At 36.8% G+C, this 18,077-nt stretch overlaps 1 protein-coding gene and 1 non-coding gene across 3 annotated transcripts in view; one reads left to right on the forward strand and one right to left on the reverse strand.

Annotated features, from left to right (window-relative positions):
- Positions 1-18,077, reverse strand: part of BMPR1A (bone morphogenetic protein receptor type 1A) — a 141,445-nt gene that overhangs the window by 104,098 nt on the left and 19,270 nt on the right. The window lies entirely within an intron of this gene.
- Positions 13,534-13,606, forward strand: TRNAW-CCA (transfer RNA tryptophan (anticodon CCA)). Its single transcript has one exon. It is a non-coding gene; the product is annotated as a tRNA-Trp (tRNA).

The following is an 18,077-nucleotide window of genomic DNA, read 5'->3' on the forward strand; positions in this document are numbered from 1 at the left end:
GTTTCCAGGAGGAGAGAATAAATGACCACCTGTGTCAAATACTGTTAACAGGTCAGATAATTCAAGGATGACAAAGGAAAAGTCATGGTTAACCTTCACAAGAGCAGTTTAGGCAGGGTTCTGGGAAGGAAAGCCTAATTAGAGCAGGCGGACACCTATGATATTGGGATGAGAAAAACTGGAAGCAAAGTATAGACACTTCCTCTAAAAAAAGGGGGGGGGGAGAATTGAGCAACAGTTAGAGGGGAAAGTGGAGTCAAGAGACTTTACACTGCTGTTGTTTAAGACGAGAGAAGAAAGAGTAGAGTGGTGTGCTGATGAGAATGATCCTGCATCACGTAAGAGAGAAGGGACGGAATTAGAGCACAGTGGAGGTTGTGGTACTTCCTAGAAGGATGGTCAGTTATTAAATAATAATAGAGAGAAGTCAGAATACATGAACACTGATGAAGACAGACGGATAGATGTAGTAGCAGGAGCTTTATGGATGTTTTCTTGTATGGCATCTACTTTCTCAGTAAGATGAAAAGCAAAATTGTTTACTGAGAGTAAAGAATGTGGAAGGTGGTGTTGGAGGTTTGAGGAAGAGAAGTTTAAATGATCACTTAGGTCAGACCAGGTCAGGGAGGTAAATGGATTAGGAACTACTGCTCAGCAACATTAAGGGCTCGGCTGACCTTAATGATCATTAACTGGAAGACCACCAGCAAAGTTAATTCTCCAGCCACTTTCAGCTGCAAAAGTGCAAGCGTACAATCAAAGCACCCAAATAAGAAGCAAACCTTGATAGAACTGAAGGGAGAAATAGACAGTAACACAACAGTAGTGGGAAATTTCACTATCCTGCTTTCCACAATGGGTAGAACAACCAGACAGAAGATCAATAACAAAGGATTTTGAAAACACTATGGACCAACTGTATCTAACAGACATATAGAGAACACTCCATGCAACAGGAGCAGAATACACATTCTTCTTAAGCACACATGGAACATTCTCCAGGACAGATCACACATTAGGCCACAAAACAAGTCTTGACAAAGTTAAGAATACTGAAATCATACCAAGTATCTTTTCTAACCACAATGAAATGAAACTAGAAATCAATAGTAGGAAAACTGAAAAAATCACAAATATGTGGAAATTAAACAACACACTCTTGAACAACTAATGGGTCAAAGAAGAACTCACAGGGGAAACTAGAAAGTATCTTGTGACAAATGTAAACAAAAACATATCATACCAAAACTTATATGATACAGCAAAAGCAGTTCTAAGAGGGAATTTTACAGCACTACATGCCTATAATTAAAAAAGAAAAGAGAGATTTCAAATTAAAAATTTAACTTTACACCTCAGAGAACTAGGAAAAGAAGAAAATAAACTGAAAGTTATAAGAAAAAAGAGTAATAAAGATTACAGCAAAAATAAAATAGATAACAGAATAACAAAGAAAAAAGTGAATGAAATGAAGCATTTGTTTTCTGAAAAGATCAACAAAATTTACAAACCCTTAGCTAGACTAACTGAAAAGAAAAGAGAGAATTCTCAAATAACTAAAATCAGAAATGAAAGGGGAGACATTACAACTGATGCCACAGCAATAGAAAGGATTTAAGAAACTACTATGAATAATTACACAACAACAATTTGGATAACCGGGAAGAAATGGATAAATTTCTAGAAAAATACATGCTACCAAGACTGAACCATGAAGGAAAAGAAAACCCAAACAGACCTATAACTAGTAAGGAGATTGAATCAGTAATCAAAAATCTCCCAACAAAACAAACAACCCGATTAAAAAATAAGGAGACCTGAATAGATGTTTTTCCAAAGAAGATATACAGATGGCCAACAGGCACATGAAAAGATGCCCAACATCACTAACCATCAGAGAAATGCAAATCAAAATCACAATGACATATCACCTCACTCCTGTCTATATCAAAAAGTCTGCAAATAACAAATGTTGGCAAGGATGTGGAGAAAAGGGAACCCTTGTATAAACTGTTGGTGGGAATGTAAATTGGTGCAGCCACTATGGAAAACAGTATGCAGGTTCCTCAAAAAAGCTAAACACAGAACTACCATATGATCCAGCAATTCAACTCCTGCGTATATATCTGATGAAAACAAAAACAAAATTTTTTGTTTGTTTTGTTTTTTTCTTTTTGGCCACATTGGGTCTTCATTGTGTGCGGGCTTTCTCTAGCTGTGGCGAGCAGGGGCTATTCTTCATTGCAGTGCACGGGCTTCTCACTGCGGTGGCTTCTCTTGTTGCGGAGCACAGGTTCCAGGCGCACGGGCTTCAGTAGTTGTGGCTCGCGGGCCCTAGAGTGCAGGCTCAGTAGTTGTGGCGCATGGGCTTAGCTGCTCTGTGGCATGTGGGATCTTCCCGGACCAGGGCTTGAACCTGTGTCCCCTGCATTGGCAGGCAGAGTCTTAACCACTGCCTCAGCAGGGAAGTCCCTAAAAACCTAACTAAAAAAGATACATGTACCTCAATCCTCATAGCAACATTATTTACAACAGCCAAGATACGGAAGCAACCTAAGTGTCTGTCAAAAAATGAATGGATAAAGAAGTGGTATATATATATATATATATATATATATATATATATATATATATATATATACATATATATATATACACACACACACACACACACACACACACATATATACAATGGAATATTACTCAGCAATAAAAAAAAGAATGAAATTCTGCCATTTGCAACAACATGGATGGACCTAGAGGGTATTATGCTTAGTGAAATAAATCACACAGAAAAACATGAATACTGTATGATATCACTTATATGTGGAATCTAAAAAATAAAATGAATAGATAAAGCAAAACAGAAATAGACTCACAGATATAGAAAACAAACTAGTGGTTACCAGTGGGGAGAAGAAAGTGTAGAAGGGCAAGATAGGGGTAGGGGATTAAGAGGTACAAACTACTGTGTATAAAATAAATAAGCCACCAGGATATATTGTACAGCACAGGAAATATAGCCAATATTTTATATTAACTTTACAGGGTGTCTAACCTATAAAAATAATGACTCACTATGTTGTACACCTGAAACTAATATAATATTGTAAATCAACTATACTTCAATTTTTAAAAATCTCCTAACAAAGAAAAGCCCAGGAGCAAATGGTCTCAGTGGAGAATTTTACCAAACATTTAAAGAAGAATTAATGTCAATCCTTCTCAAAGTCTTCCAAAAAAACTGAAGAGGAGGAACACTTCGAAACTCGTCTTATGAGCCCAGCATTACCCTCATACCAAGCCAGAAAAAGATACTACTAGAAAAGAAAACTACAGACCAATATCACTAATGAATACAGATGGAAAATCCTCAAAAAAAACAGTAGGAAACCGAATTCAACAGCACAGTCAAAGTGTAATACACCATGATCAAGTGGAATTTATCCCTGTAATTCAAGGATTATTCAACATAAGAAAATCAATAAATGAGATACATCACATTTACACAACTTAGAAAAAAACCCACATGATTATCTCAGCAGGTGCAGAAAAAGCATTTGACAGAATTCCACAAACTTTCATGATAAAAACACTCAAACTAGGAATAGAAGGAAATTATTTCAACATAATAAAGATCATATAGTTGACCCTTGAACAATGTGGGTTTGAACTGCACAGGTCCACTTATACTTTATTTTTGTTAATAAATATGCACTGCAGTACTACATAATCCTCAGATGCAGAACCATGAATGCAGAACCACTGACTTACTAACACTATTAAAATATCCATACTGCCCCAAACGATCTACAGATTCAATGAAATCCTTATGAAAATCCTAATGGCACTTTTTGCATGTATAGGAAAGGCCATCTTAAAATTCATACAGAATCTCAAGGACCCCTAATATTCAAAACAATCTTGAGAAAGAAGAACAAAGCTAGAAGCCTCACGCTTCCTGATTTCAAAACATATTACAGAGCTACAGTAATAAAAACCATGGTGCTACCATACATTCAGATCAAATATAAAGACAAACATACAGATCAATGGAACAGAACTGATATCCTAGAAATAAACCCTTGCATATATGATCAAATGATCTTCAACAAGGTTGCCAACACTGCACAATGAGAAAGGACAGCCTCTTAAACAAATACTGTTAGGAAAACTGGATATCCACATGCAATAGAATGAAGAAGGATCCTTATCTTACACGGTATACAAAAATTAACTCAAAATGGATTAAGAAGTTAAACATAAGACCTGAAACTATAAAACACTAGAAGAAAATATAAGTGAAAACCTTCATGACATTGTAATGAACAACGATTTCTTGAATACGACATCAAAAGCACAGGCAACAAAAACTCAAACCTCTAGCCAGGCTCACCAAGAAGAAAAGAGAAAGCACCCAAATATATGCAATAAGAAATGAAAGAGGAGGGACTTTCCTGGTGGGGCAGTGGATAAGAATCCGCCTGCCAATGCAGGGGACACGGGTTTGATTCCTGTGGAAAGATCCCACATACTGTGGAGCAACTAAGCCCATGCACCACAACTACTGAGCCTGTGCTCTAGAGCCCACAAGCCACAACTACTGAAGCCCGAGTGCCACAACTACTGAAGCCCGAGTGCCACAGCTACTGAAGCCTGTGCACCTAGAGTCCATGCTCTGCAAAAAAAGAAGCCACCACAATGAGAAACCTGCGCACCTCAACGAAGAGTAGCCCCCGCTTGCCACAACTAGAGAAAGCCTGAGTGCAGCAACAAAGACCCAACTCAGCCAAAAAAATAAAAATAAAATTAAATCTTTAAAAAAAAAAAGAAATGAAAGAGGAGAAATAACAACCAATACCACAAAAACACAAAAAATCATAAGAGAATACTATAAACAGTTATATGCCAACAAATTGGACAATCTAGAAGAAACGGATGCATTTCTAGAAACATACAGCCTGCCAATACTGAGTCAAGAAGAAACAGATTATTTGACCAATCACTAGAAGTGAAATAGAATCTGTAATAAAAAAAAAAACTCCCTGCAAACAAAAATTCAGAATCAGATGGCCTCAGTGGGGAATTCTACCAAATACACAAAGAACTTATACCTATCCTTCTCAAACTATACCAAAAAATTGAAGAGGAGGGAACACTCCCAAATTCATTCTATGAAGCCACCATCACCCTGATACCAAAACCAGACAAATACACTACAAAAAAAAAAAAAAAAAATTACAGGCCAGTATCTTTGATGAATGTAGATGCAGAACTCCTCAGCAAAATATTAGCAAACCAAATCCAACAGTACATAAAAAGGATCATACACCATGATCAAGCTGGATTCATTCCAGGGTTGCCAAGGAAGGTTCAACATACACAAATCAATTAATGTGATACAACAGATCAACAAAAGTAAAGACAAAAACCACATGATCATCTCAATAGGCACAGAAAAAGAATCTGACAAAATTCAACATCCATTTATGATAAACATTCTCACCAAAGCAGGTACAGAGGGAACATATCTCAACATAATAAAAGCCATTTATGACAAACCCACAACCAATATAATACTCAAAGGTGAAAAGCTGAAAGTCTTTGTGTTAAATTCAGGAACAAGACAAGGATGTTCACTCTCACCACTTCTATTCAACATAGTATTCGAAGTCCTAGCCACAGCAATCACACAAGAAAAAGAAATTAAGGGTATCCAAAATTGGAAGGGAAGAGGTAAAACTGTCAATATTTGCAGATGGCATGACACTCTATATAGAGAACCTTATAGCCTCAACACAAAAACTACTACAACTAATAAATGAATTCAGCAAGATAGCAGAATACAAGTCTCATATACAGAAATCTGTTGCATTTCTTTACACTAACCATGATATGTCAGAAAGATAAAGTCAAAAAAAAAAATAATTCCATTTAAAATCACATCAAAAAAATAAATAAAATACCTAGGGATAAACTTAACCAAGGAGGTGAAAGACCTATACACTGAAAACTATAAAACACTGATATAGGAAACTGAAGATGATTCAAAGAAATGGAAAGATATTCCATTCTCTTAGACTGGAAGAGTTAAGACTGTTAAAATGTCCATACTACCCAAAGCAATCTACAGATTTAATGCAATCCCTATGAAAATACCCATGACATTTTTCATGGAACTAGAACAAAAAATCCTAAAACGTATATGGAACCACAGAAGACCCAGAATTGCCAAAGCTATCCTGAACGAGAGGAACAAAGCTGGAGGCATAACCCTTCCAGACTTCAGACAACACCACAAAGCTACAATAATCAAAACAGCATGGTACTGGCACAAAAACAGACATATAGATCAATGGAACAGAACAGAAAGCCCAGAAATAAACCCACACACCTATGGTCAATCTACAACAAAGGATGCAAGAATATAAAATGGAGAAAAGACCGTCTCTTCAACAAGTTGTGTTGGGTAAGCTGGACCGCTACATGTAAATCAATGAAATTAAAACACTCCCTCACAGCATATACAAAAATAAACTCAAAATGGTTTCAAGACCTAAATAGAGGAGAGGACACCATAAAACTCCTAGAAGAGAACATAGGGAAAACATTCTTGGCCATAAATTGTAGCAACATTTTCTTAGATCAGTCTCCCAAGGCAAAAGAAATAAAAGCAAAAGTAAACAAATAGGACCTAATCAAATTTAAAAGCTTTTGCACAGCAAAGGAAACCATCAACAAAACGAAAAAACCCATGGAATGAGAGAAAATATTTGCAAACGATGTGACCGAGAAGGAATTATTCTCCAAAATATACAAACAGCTCATAAAACGCAGTATCAAAAAAAAAAAAAACCCAATCAAAAAATGGGCAGAAGACCTAAACAGACATTTCTCCAAAGAAGATATACAGATGGCCAACAGGCACATGAAAAAATGCTCAACACTGCTAATCATCAGAGAAATGCAAATCAAAACCACAATGAGGTTAACACCTCACACCAGTCAGAATGGCTATCATCAAAAAGTCTACAAATAATAAACACTAGAGAGGGTGTGGAGAAAAGGGAACCTTCTTATATATTGGTGGGAACGTAAACTGGTGCAGCCACTGAGGAAAACTACGGAAGCTCCTCAAAAAATTAAAAATAGAACTATTGTATGATCCAGCTATCCCACTTCTGGGTATGTATTCAAAAGAATTGAAAAGAGGATCTTGAAGAGATATTTGCACAACCATGTTCATTACAGCATTATTCACAATAGCCACAATAGCCACAATAGCCAAGAAGTGGATGCAACCAGAATGTCCATCAACAGATGAGCGGATAAAGAAAATGTGGTATATAAACACAATGGAATATTATTCAACCTTTGAAAATAAGGAAATCCTGCCATATGCTACAAACATGAATGAACCATGAGGACATTATGTTAAATAAGCCAATCACAAATAGACAAATACTACATGATTTTAGTAACATGTGGTATCTAAAGTAATCAAAGTCATAGAAGCAGAAAGTAGAATGGTGGTTGCCAGGGCTGGGGTGAGGGGGAAACAGGACGTTGTTGTTTCAGTAGGGCAAGATGAAAAAGTTCTAGTATAACAATGTACACATAATTAACAATACTGTACTGTACACTTAAAAATAGTTAAGGGGGTAAATATATGGGGTTTTTTTTTACAACAATAACAAACAATAACAACAAAAGTGAAGAGTAGGCACAACTGGATTTATCTAGCAGTGGAGTTTCTCAACTAAGCAATGTAGCAAGTGAGGGCAAGGGTGTTGAGAGTATTTGCAACTGAACAATTGTGACTGACCATAGAATTTAAAATGAATAAGGAGAAGGGATGGGACGTAAGGGGGGCTGCGGTAAGAAACGATAAAAAGCTAAAAGGGTCAATAGTCCCAGTGAGGTAAAAGGATAGTTTATACTAGAAGGCATGAGCTGAAAAGGTGAGAAGTGAAAATCAGAGAGTTCAATACTTGAAACTGAAATTATGGAGGGGGGTTATAATTATAAGCACATTATTATTGAATAACAGATCTGAGCTATGACCACAGGTGGCTGAAGTAGAGTGGAAGACACTGGAAGAGGTCAAGAAACCAAGAGACCAGGAAGGTAGTGGAAGAATACCCACCTAGATGTTGAGATCCACAAGAATTAGAATAAAGTAGTACTGGAGATAGTGAGCTACATAAGATAAAATCTTCACAGAATAAGGGGCAATAACTGGGGAGTAAGCCAAGGTTCAATGGAAAACTGCAAGGAGCAGCAGTAGCTGGTATTATCTGATGAGACGAATCAAAACCATCTCTTTTGTTTGACGTTAAGTAAGACTGGAGGGAGAGTGGTGTAGAAGTAGCAAAGAGGGGCAAGGAGGATAACCCATCTCCAGGCCCAAAGGAGAGGTGGTGTGGAAGAGAAACTTCCAACACTTTAGTGGACTGCAAAAAAATCAGTGTCCTCCAGTGTGAATCAAGTTTCAGTTGCTAGAGTTCTTAATCAGAGGCCCATGACCTCAAAAAATTGAGGAGGTCCATGAACTTAGATGAGAAAAAATTACATCTTTAGTTTCACTAACCCCTAACTGAAATTTAAATATAATTATTTAATTATGAGAGTAGGCAAAGCCCACAGTAGTGTTAGCAGTACCTGTAACTTTGTTACCAAAAGAATCATAGTCTCATCAAATTACACTGTTGCAGATAACTCAGAGTATTATTTATATTCATCATTATTTAAAAATTAGGGCAGTTATTAAAACCCATCTCTGGGTTATTTAATGAGTTAATAAAAGAAAACACATATTACTGTATCTTAAATTTTTAAAATTACTTTAATAGTGGTATTTCAATATAATTGGTTTCCTTTGTAATCCAATGTATTTTATTTTACACACATTTAAAAGCATTAAGTCTGTCCAAAAAACATAAGAATGCTTGAGAGCAAGAGGATGAATAGAAAGGTCAGAAAAAGAGGCACCATGAGAAGGCTTCAGGGATTGGAGAGCAGGAGGAAGAAAGGGTCTGCCAAAGAGATTATACAGAGCCTTAGAGAATAAAGGTCAATGTGAGGTTAAAAACAATGAGGGAGATACAGAAAATGTTTCATGAAAAAGGCAAGCTGCAACACAAAATGCATGATACCACCTGTATAAAACACAAGAAATGGAAATATATTTTTGTAAATGGAGAGGAAATTTTAGGATACAAAAAGTAGCAACAGCAGTTACCAATGAAAAGTAAACTGAGAAAGGGGCAGAGCAGAAAAAGAGAAGAGGAAACTTCACTTTTCTGTATTGTTTGAATTATTTACTACGAGCATGTATTACACTAAAAACAAAACAACAAAACAAACAAACAGAAAAACAAAACTAGTTGTTTTTAGAGGAATCCCTTTTCTGTTTTCCTTAGTAGTTTCTTTGGTATTCTTGCAGGACACTAGTAGGGAGGCTAGGCCTCCAGGCTCTCCAGGGAACTCAGTGATACATTCTTCGAGGGAATGTCGTCCAGAAACATTTTTTACAGCACGGTGAGATGGGCATCATAGGGAATAGTTTTAGCTATTTGGGGCTGTCATGAAACAATCAGCCTTGTGTTAGCCCTTCAAATATTTGACTTTTGTGCTGAAGCAAGCAGGAAATTGGAAGCTTCATCTCCTGCAGCTCTCTCTTCATGATTCAAAGCATTCTGGGACAGGTAACTGCCAAGCAGGCTGGGACTAATAGGTACTTCTTATCAAACAAAGCAAACACTGATAGCACTTTCAAGTTGAACTGCTATTGCTGGTATACAGGGAGCCTGATTTTTTTGTTCATCATGTGTACAGGAACCTTACTGAACTCACTTATTAGTTTTCCAACTTTATCAATTGATTCTCTTGGTTTTTCTAGGTAGATTATATGCTCTGCAAAGGGCATATGCAGAATACAAGTTTTGACTTTCCCTTTGAAATATTTACAGGCATACCTTTGTTTCATTGCAGTGTGTTTTTTACAAATTAAAGGTTGTGGCAGCCTTGTGTCAAGTAAGTCTATTGATGCCACTTTTCCAACAGTATTTTTGCTCATTTCATGTCTCTGTATCACATTTTGGTAACTCTCACAAAATGACAAACTTTTTCATTATTATTTTATTTGTTATGGTGATCTGTGATCTCTGATGTTACCACTGTAAGTGTTTTGGGGCACCATGGACCGTGCCCACATAAGACAGCAAACTTAATCGATAAATGTTGTGTGTGTTCTGACTGCTCCACCAACCAGCCATTCCCCCATCTCTCTCTCTCTCTCTCTCCTTGGGCCTCCCTATTTCCTGAGACACAACAATACTGAAATTAGGCCAATTAAATACCCTACAGTGGCCTCTAAGTGTTCAAGTGAAAGAAAGGTCACACATCTCTCACTTTAAATCAAAAGCTAGAAATGATTAAGCTTAGTGACGGAGGCATGTCGAAAGCCAAGACAGGCCAAAAACTAGGCCTCTTGCACCAAACAGTTAGCCAAGTTGTGCGTGCAAAGGAAAAGTTCTTGAAGGAAATTAAAAGCGCTGCTCCAGTGAACACATAAATGGTAAGAAAGCAAAACAGCCTTATTGCTGATATGGAGAAACTTTTAGTGGTCTGAACCAAAGATCAAAGCAGTCACAACATTCCCTTAAGCCAAAGCCTAATCCAGAGCAAGGTCCTAACTCTCTTCAATTCTCGGAAGGCTGAGAGAGATGAGGAAGTTACAGAAAAAAAGTTTGAAGCTAACAAAGGCTGGTTCATGAGGTTTAAGGAAAGAAGCCACCTCCATAACATAAAAGTGCAAGGTGAAACAGCAAGTGCTGATGAAGAAGCTGCAGTAAATTAGCCAGAAGATCTAGCTAACATAATTAATGAAAGTGACTAAACAACAGATCTTCAATGTATGTAGATGAGACAGCCTTTTTTTTTTTGGCCACGCCTCATGGCCTATGGAATCTTAGTTCTCCGACCAGGGATGGAACCCGTGCCCCTCGCACTGGAAGCACAGAGTCTTAACCACTGGACCACCAGCGAAGTCCCGAAACAGCCTTATCTTGGAAGAAGATGCCATCTAGGACTTTCATAACTAGAGAGGAGAAATCCATGCCTGACTTCAAAGCTTCAAAGCACAGACTGACTCTCTTATTAGAGGCTAATGCAGCTGGTGACTTTAAGTTGAAGCCAATGCTCATGTACCATCCCAAAAATCCTAGGGTCCTTAAGAATTATGCTAAATCTACTCCACCTATGCTCTCTAAATGAAACAACAAAGCCAGGGTGACAGCACATCTGTTTACAACGTGGTCTACTGAATATTTTAAGCCCACTGTTGAGACATACAGCTCACAAAAAAAGATTCCTTTAAAAATATTACTGCTCATTGAAAATATTTGCAGATGATGCAACAGACAGGGGCTTAATCTCCAAAATATACAAACAGCTCACACAACTCAACAACAAAAAACCGAACAACCCAATCGAAAAATGGACAGAAGACCTTAATAGACATTTCTCCAAAGAAGACATACAGATGGCCAGTAGGCACATGAAAAGATGCTCAACATCACTAATTATTAGAGAAATGCAAATCAAAACCACAGTGAGATACCACCTCACACCAGTCAGAATGGCCATCACTAAAAAGTTTACAAATAACAAATGCTGGATAGGGTGTGGAGAAAAGGGAACCCTCCTACACTGTTGGTGGGAATGTAAGAAGATCCATGCACCCCTATGTTCATAGCAGCACTAGTCACAATAGCCAAAATATGGAAACCTAAATGTCCATCAACAGATGAATGGATAAAGAAGATGTGGTACATACAGACAATGAAATATTACCCAGCCATTAAAAAAGAACAAAATAATGCTGTTTGCAGCAACATGGATGCAACTAGAGATGATCATACTAAGTGAAGTAAGTCCGAAAGAGAAAGACAAATACCATATGATATCACTTATATGTGGAATCTAAAATATGGCACAAATGAACCTATCTACAAAACAGAAACAGACTCACAGACAAAGAGAACAGACTTGTGGTTGCCAAGGGAGAGAAGGATGGGAGAGGGAAGGACTGAGAGTTTGGGACTAGCAGATGTAAACTATTATATATAGAATGGATAAACAACAAGGTCCTACTGTATAGCACAGGGAACTATATTCAATATCCTGTGATAAACCATAATGGAAAAGAATATAAAAAAAAGAACACCTCTATGTGTATAACTGGGTCACTTTGCTTACAGCAGAGATTGGCACAACACTGTAAAGCAACTAGACTTCAATAAAAAAAATAAAATTAAAAAAATAAAAAAGTAAAAAAATAAAATATTACTGCTCATTGACAATGCACCTGGTTACCCAAGAGCTCTGATGGAGATGTACAATGAGATTAGTGTTGTTTTCATGCTTGCTAACACAACATCCATTATGCAGCCCATGGATCAAGCAGTCATTTCAAATTTCAAGTCTTATTATTTAAGAAATACATTTCATAAGGCTATATTTGCCATACACAGTGATTTCTCTGATGAATTTGGCTAAAGTAAATTGAAAACCTTCTGGAAAATATACACCATTCTAGATGCCATTAAGAACATTCACGATTCATGGGAAGAGGTCAAAGTATCAACATTAACACAAGTTTGGAAGAAGCGGATTCCAACCTTCATGGATGACTCTGAAGGGTTCAACACTTCAGTGGAGGAAGTAACTGCAGATATGGTGGAAATAGCAAAAGAACTAGAATTAGAAGTGGCGCCTGAAGATGTGACAGAATTGCTGCAATCTCATGATAAAACTTTAACAAATGAGGAGTTGTTTCTTATGGATGAGCAAAGAAAATGGTTTCTTGAGATGGAATCTACTCCTGGTAAAGATGCTATGAAAACTGTTGAAATGACAACAAAGGATTTAGACTACTACATAAACTTATTTGATAAAACAGCAGTAGTGTGTGACAGGATTGGCTCTAACTTTGAAAGAAGTTCTACCGTGGGTGAAATGCTATCAAACAGCACTGCACGCTACAGAGAAACTGTTCATGAAAAGAGGAGTCAAACAATGCAGCACACTTCACTGCTGTCTTATCTTAAGAAATTGCCACAGCCGCCCCAGCCTTCAGCAACCCCCGCCCTGATCAGTCAGCAGCCATCAGCATCAAAGCAAGACACTCCACCAGCAAAAAGATTGACTTGCTGAAGTTGCAGGTGACAGTCAGCATTTTTTAGCAATGAAGTATTTTTAAATTAAGGTATGCATATTGGTCCTTCTAGACAATGCTATTTCCCACTTGGTAGACTACTCTGTAGTGTAAACATAACTTTTACATGCAGTGGGAAACCAAAAATTTGTTTGACTCTTTTTATTACAATATTTGCTTTATTGCAGTGGTCTGAAACCAAACCCACAAAATCTCCAAGGTATGCCTGTATACCTTTGTTATACAAAATTCCATTGGCAGAGGCCTCCAGTTAAATGTTTAACAGCAGCATTAAAAATGAGCTCTTAGGGACTTCCCTGATGGTCCAGTGGGTAAGACTCCACGCTCCCAATGCAGGAGGCCCAGGTTCGATCCCTGGTCAGGGAACTAGATTCCGCAACTAAGACCCAGTGCGGCCAAAATAAATATATTTTATAAAATGAGCTCTTAGTATTGTTCTTTTTTTCTTAGAAAATATCTTACCAGTTGAGTTTACTACATGCTTCAGTTAGTTTCACCTCGTATCAGGTTAAGGAAGTTTCTTTCTTTTCCTAAACCTAGTCTATAAGAACTGGTTACTGAATTTTATCTAACAGCTTTATATATTTTTTTTTAAATAAAAACAAATATATATTTTGTATTTAATTTTTATTTCATATTGGAGCATACCTGATTTACAATGTTGTATTAGTTTCAGATGTACAGCAAAGTGATTCAGTTATACATATACATATATGTACTCTTTTTCAAATTTTTTCCCCATTTAGGTTATAACAGACTTTTGAGCAGAGTTCCCTGTGCTATATAGTAGGTCCTTGTTGGTTATCTATTTTAAATATAATAGCTTTTTTGTCATCAACTAAAATGATATTGTTTTCCTTCTTTGATTTATTAATGTAGTCCTAATGATACTAATAGATTTCCTAAGGTTAAATCATCCTTAAATCTCTGGGACAGCTTGACCCTATACTTTTAATACACTTTTGGGACCGGTTTGCTAGTATTTTATTTTGGATTTTACAGTGAGGTGATGAGAACCTACTGTTTTCTTTTCTTGTGCTATCCTTTTTGCTAGCAGAGTTATGTTAGTTTCAAAGAGTATCTTCTCTTTTGCATTTTTTCTTTCCTCTGGAAATAATGTGTAACATAGGCATTATCAATTGCTTTAAAGTTCTGTAAAACATCTGGCCCTTTTAAAAGATATATCTTTGATAATTTTTTCTATTTCTTCATCAGCTACTGGATTATCAACCTTTTCCATTCCTTCTAACAATTTCAGTAATTTACATTTTCCTAGAAAATAATCCATCTCATCCAATTTCCAGGATATGTGGCATAAACTTATGCATAATATTCTCTTATAAGGCTTTCATCTTGGTATTTATAGAGATGTCCCTAGCTCGTTTTTAATGTTTGCTTCTAGTTTGTTTTCTTCTTAAGCAGACTTGCCCAGAGTCTGCCACCTTCTGATTTTACTCATCAAGTTGTTTTGGTTTTCATTAACTTATAATTTTATATTTATTAATTCCTTCATTCTAATTTATTTTGTTGTTTTAAATCAGTGTGAATTGAATATCTTGTTCAGTTTTTTTTTTGAATGCTATTTATTTTTTACACAGCAGGTTCTTATTAGTCATCCATTTTATACACATCAGTGTATACATGTCAATCCCAATCTCCCAATTCATCACACCACCACCGCTCCCCCCGCCACTTTCCCCCCTTGGTGTCCATACATTTGTTCTCTACATCTGTGTCTCAATTTCTGTCCTGCAAACCAGTTCATCTGTACCATTTTTCTAGGTTCCACATATATGCATTAATATACGATATTTGTTTTTCTCTTTCTGACTTACTTCACTCTGTATGACAGTCTCTAGATCCATCCACACTTCTACAAATGACTCAATTTCGTTCCTTTTTATGGCTGAGTAATATTCCACTGTATATATGTACCACATCTTCTTTATCCATTCATCTGTCAATGGGCATTTAGGTTGCTTCCATGTCCTGGCTATTGTAAATAGTGCTGCAAAGAACACTGGGATACATCTGCCTTTCTGAATTATGGTTTTCTCTGGGTATATGCCCAGTAGTGGGATTGCTGGGTCATATGGTAGCTCTATTTTTAGTTTCTTAAGGAACCTCCATACTGTTCTCCATAGTGGCTGTATCAATTTACATTCCCACCAACAGTGCAAGAGGGTTCCCTTTTCTCCACACCCTCTCCAGTATTTGTTGTTTGTAGATTTTCTGATGATGCCCATTCTAACTGGTGTGAGGTGATACCTCATTGTAGTTTTGATTTGCATGATGTTCAGCAGCTTTTCATGTGCTTCTTGGCCATCTGTATGTCTCCTTTGGAGAAATGTCTATTTAGCTCTTCTGCCCATTTTTGGATTGGGTTGTTTGTTATTTTAATATTGAGCTTAATGAGCTGTTTATATATTTTGGAGATTAATGCTTTGTCCGTTGATTCATTTGCAAATATTTTCTCCCATTCTGAGGGCTGTCTTTTCGTCTTGTTTGTAGTTTGCTTTGCAAAAGCTTTGAAGGTTCATTAGGTCCCATTTGTTTATTTTTGTTTTTATTTCCATTACTCTAGGAGGTGGATCAAAAAAGATCTTGCTGTGATTTATGTCGAAGAGTGTTCTTCCTATGTTTTCCTCTAAGACTTTTATAGTGTCCAGTCTTACATTTAGGTCTCGAATCCATTTTGAGTTTATTTTTGTGTATGGTGTTAGGGAGTGCTCTAATTTCATTCTTTTACATGTAGCTGTCCAGTTTTCCCAGCACCACTTACTGAAGAGACTGTCTTTTCTCCATTGTATATCCTTGCCTCCTTTGTCATAGATTAGTTGACCACAGGTGTGTGGGTTTATCTCTGGGCTTTCTATCCTGTTCCATTGATCTATATTACTGTTTTTGTGCCAGTACCATATTGTCTCGATTACTGCAGCTTTGTAGTATAGTCTGAAGTCAGGGAGTCTGATTCCTCCAGATCTGTGTTTTTCCCTCAAGACCGCTTTGGCTATTCGGGGTCTTTTATGTCTCCACACAAATTTTAAGATTTTTTATTCTAGTTCCACAAAAAATGCCATTGGTAATTTGATAGGGATTGTACTGAATCTGTAGATTACTTTCGATAGTATAGTCATTTTCACAACACTGATTCTTCCAATCCAAGAACATGGTATATCTCTCCATCTGTTTGTATCATCTTTAATTTCTTTCATCAGGGTCTTATAGTTTTCTGCATACAGGTCTTTTGTCTCCCTAGGTAGGTTTATTCCTAGGTACTTTATTCTTCTTGCTGCAGTAGTAAATAGGAGTTTTTCCTTAATTTCTCTTTTAGATTTTTCATCATTAGTGTATAGGAATGCAAGGGATTTCCGTGCATTAATTTTGTATTCTGCAACTTTACCAAATTCATTGATTAGCTCTAGTAGTTTTCTGGTGGCATCTTTAGGATTCTCTATGTATAGTATCATCTCATCTGCAAACAGTGACAGCTTTACTTCTTCTTTTCTGATTTGAATTCCTTTTATTTCTTTTTCTTCTCTGATTGCTGTGGCTAAAAATTCCAAAACTATGTTGAATAATAGTGGTGACAGTGGACATCCTTGTCTTTTTCCTGATCTTAGAGGAAATGCTTTCAGTTTTTCACTATTGAGAATGATGTTTGCTGTGAGTTTGTCATATATGGCCTTTATTATGTTGAGGTAGGTTCCCTCTATGACCACTTTCTGGAGAGTTATCATAAATGGGTGTTGGGGGACTTCCCTGGTGGTCCAGTGGTAAAGAATCTGCCTTCCAATGCAGGGGACACAGGTTCGATCCCTGGTCGGGGAACTAAGATCCCACATGCCGCGGGGCAACTAATCCCGCATGCCACAACTACTGAGCCCGCACGTATCAACAAGAGAAAACCCGAACACCACAATTAGAGAGAAGCCCACATGCAACAACAAAGACACGACGCAGCCAAAAAAAAATTAAATAAATAAATAAATGGGTGTTGGATTTTGTCAAAAGCTTTTTATGCATCGATTGAGATGATCATATGGTTTTTCTTCTTCAATTTGTTAATATGGTGTATCACATTGACTGATTTGCATATACTGAAGAATCCTTGCATCTCTGGGATAAATCCCACTTGATCGTGGTGTATGATCCTTTTAATGTGTTGTTGGATTCTGTTTGCTAGTATTTTGTTGAGGATTTTTGCATCTATATTCATCAGTGATATTGGTCTGTAATTTTCTTTTTTTGTAGTATCTTTGTCTGGTTTTGGTATCAGGGTGATGGTGGCCTCATAGAATGAGTTTGGGAGTGTTCCTTCCTCTGCAATTTTTTGGAAGAGTTTGAGAAGGACGGGTGTTAGCTCTTCTCTAGATGTCTGATAGAATTCACCTGTGAAGCAATCTAGTCCTGGACTTGTTTGTTGGAAGATTTTTAATCACAGTTTCAATTTCATTACTTGTGATTGGTCTGTTCATATTTTCTATTTCTTCCTGGTTCAGTCTTGGAAGGTTATACCTTTCTAAGAATTTGTCCATTTCTTCCAGGTTGTCCATTTTATTGGCATAGAGTTGCTTTTAGTAGTCTCTTAGGGTGCTTTGTATTTCTGCAGTGCCTGTTGTAACTTCTCCTTTTTCATTTCTAATTTTATTGATTTTAAGTCCTCTCCATCTTTTTCTTGATGAGGCTGGCTAACGGTTTATCAGTTTTGTTTATCTTCTCAAAGAACCAGCTTTTAGTTTTACTGATCTTTGCTATTGTTTTCTTTGTTTCTATTTCATTTATTTCTGCTCTGATCTTTATGATGTCTTTCCTCCTACTAACTTTGGGTTTTGTT

Source organism: Balaenoptera acutorostrata, chromosome 16, assembly GCF_949987535.1.
Source record: "Balaenoptera acutorostrata chromosome 16, mBalAcu1.1, whole genome shotgun sequence".
In the NCBI taxonomy this organism is placed as follows: domain Eukaryota; kingdom Metazoa; phylum Chordata; class Mammalia; order Artiodactyla; family Balaenopteridae; genus Balaenoptera; species Balaenoptera acutorostrata.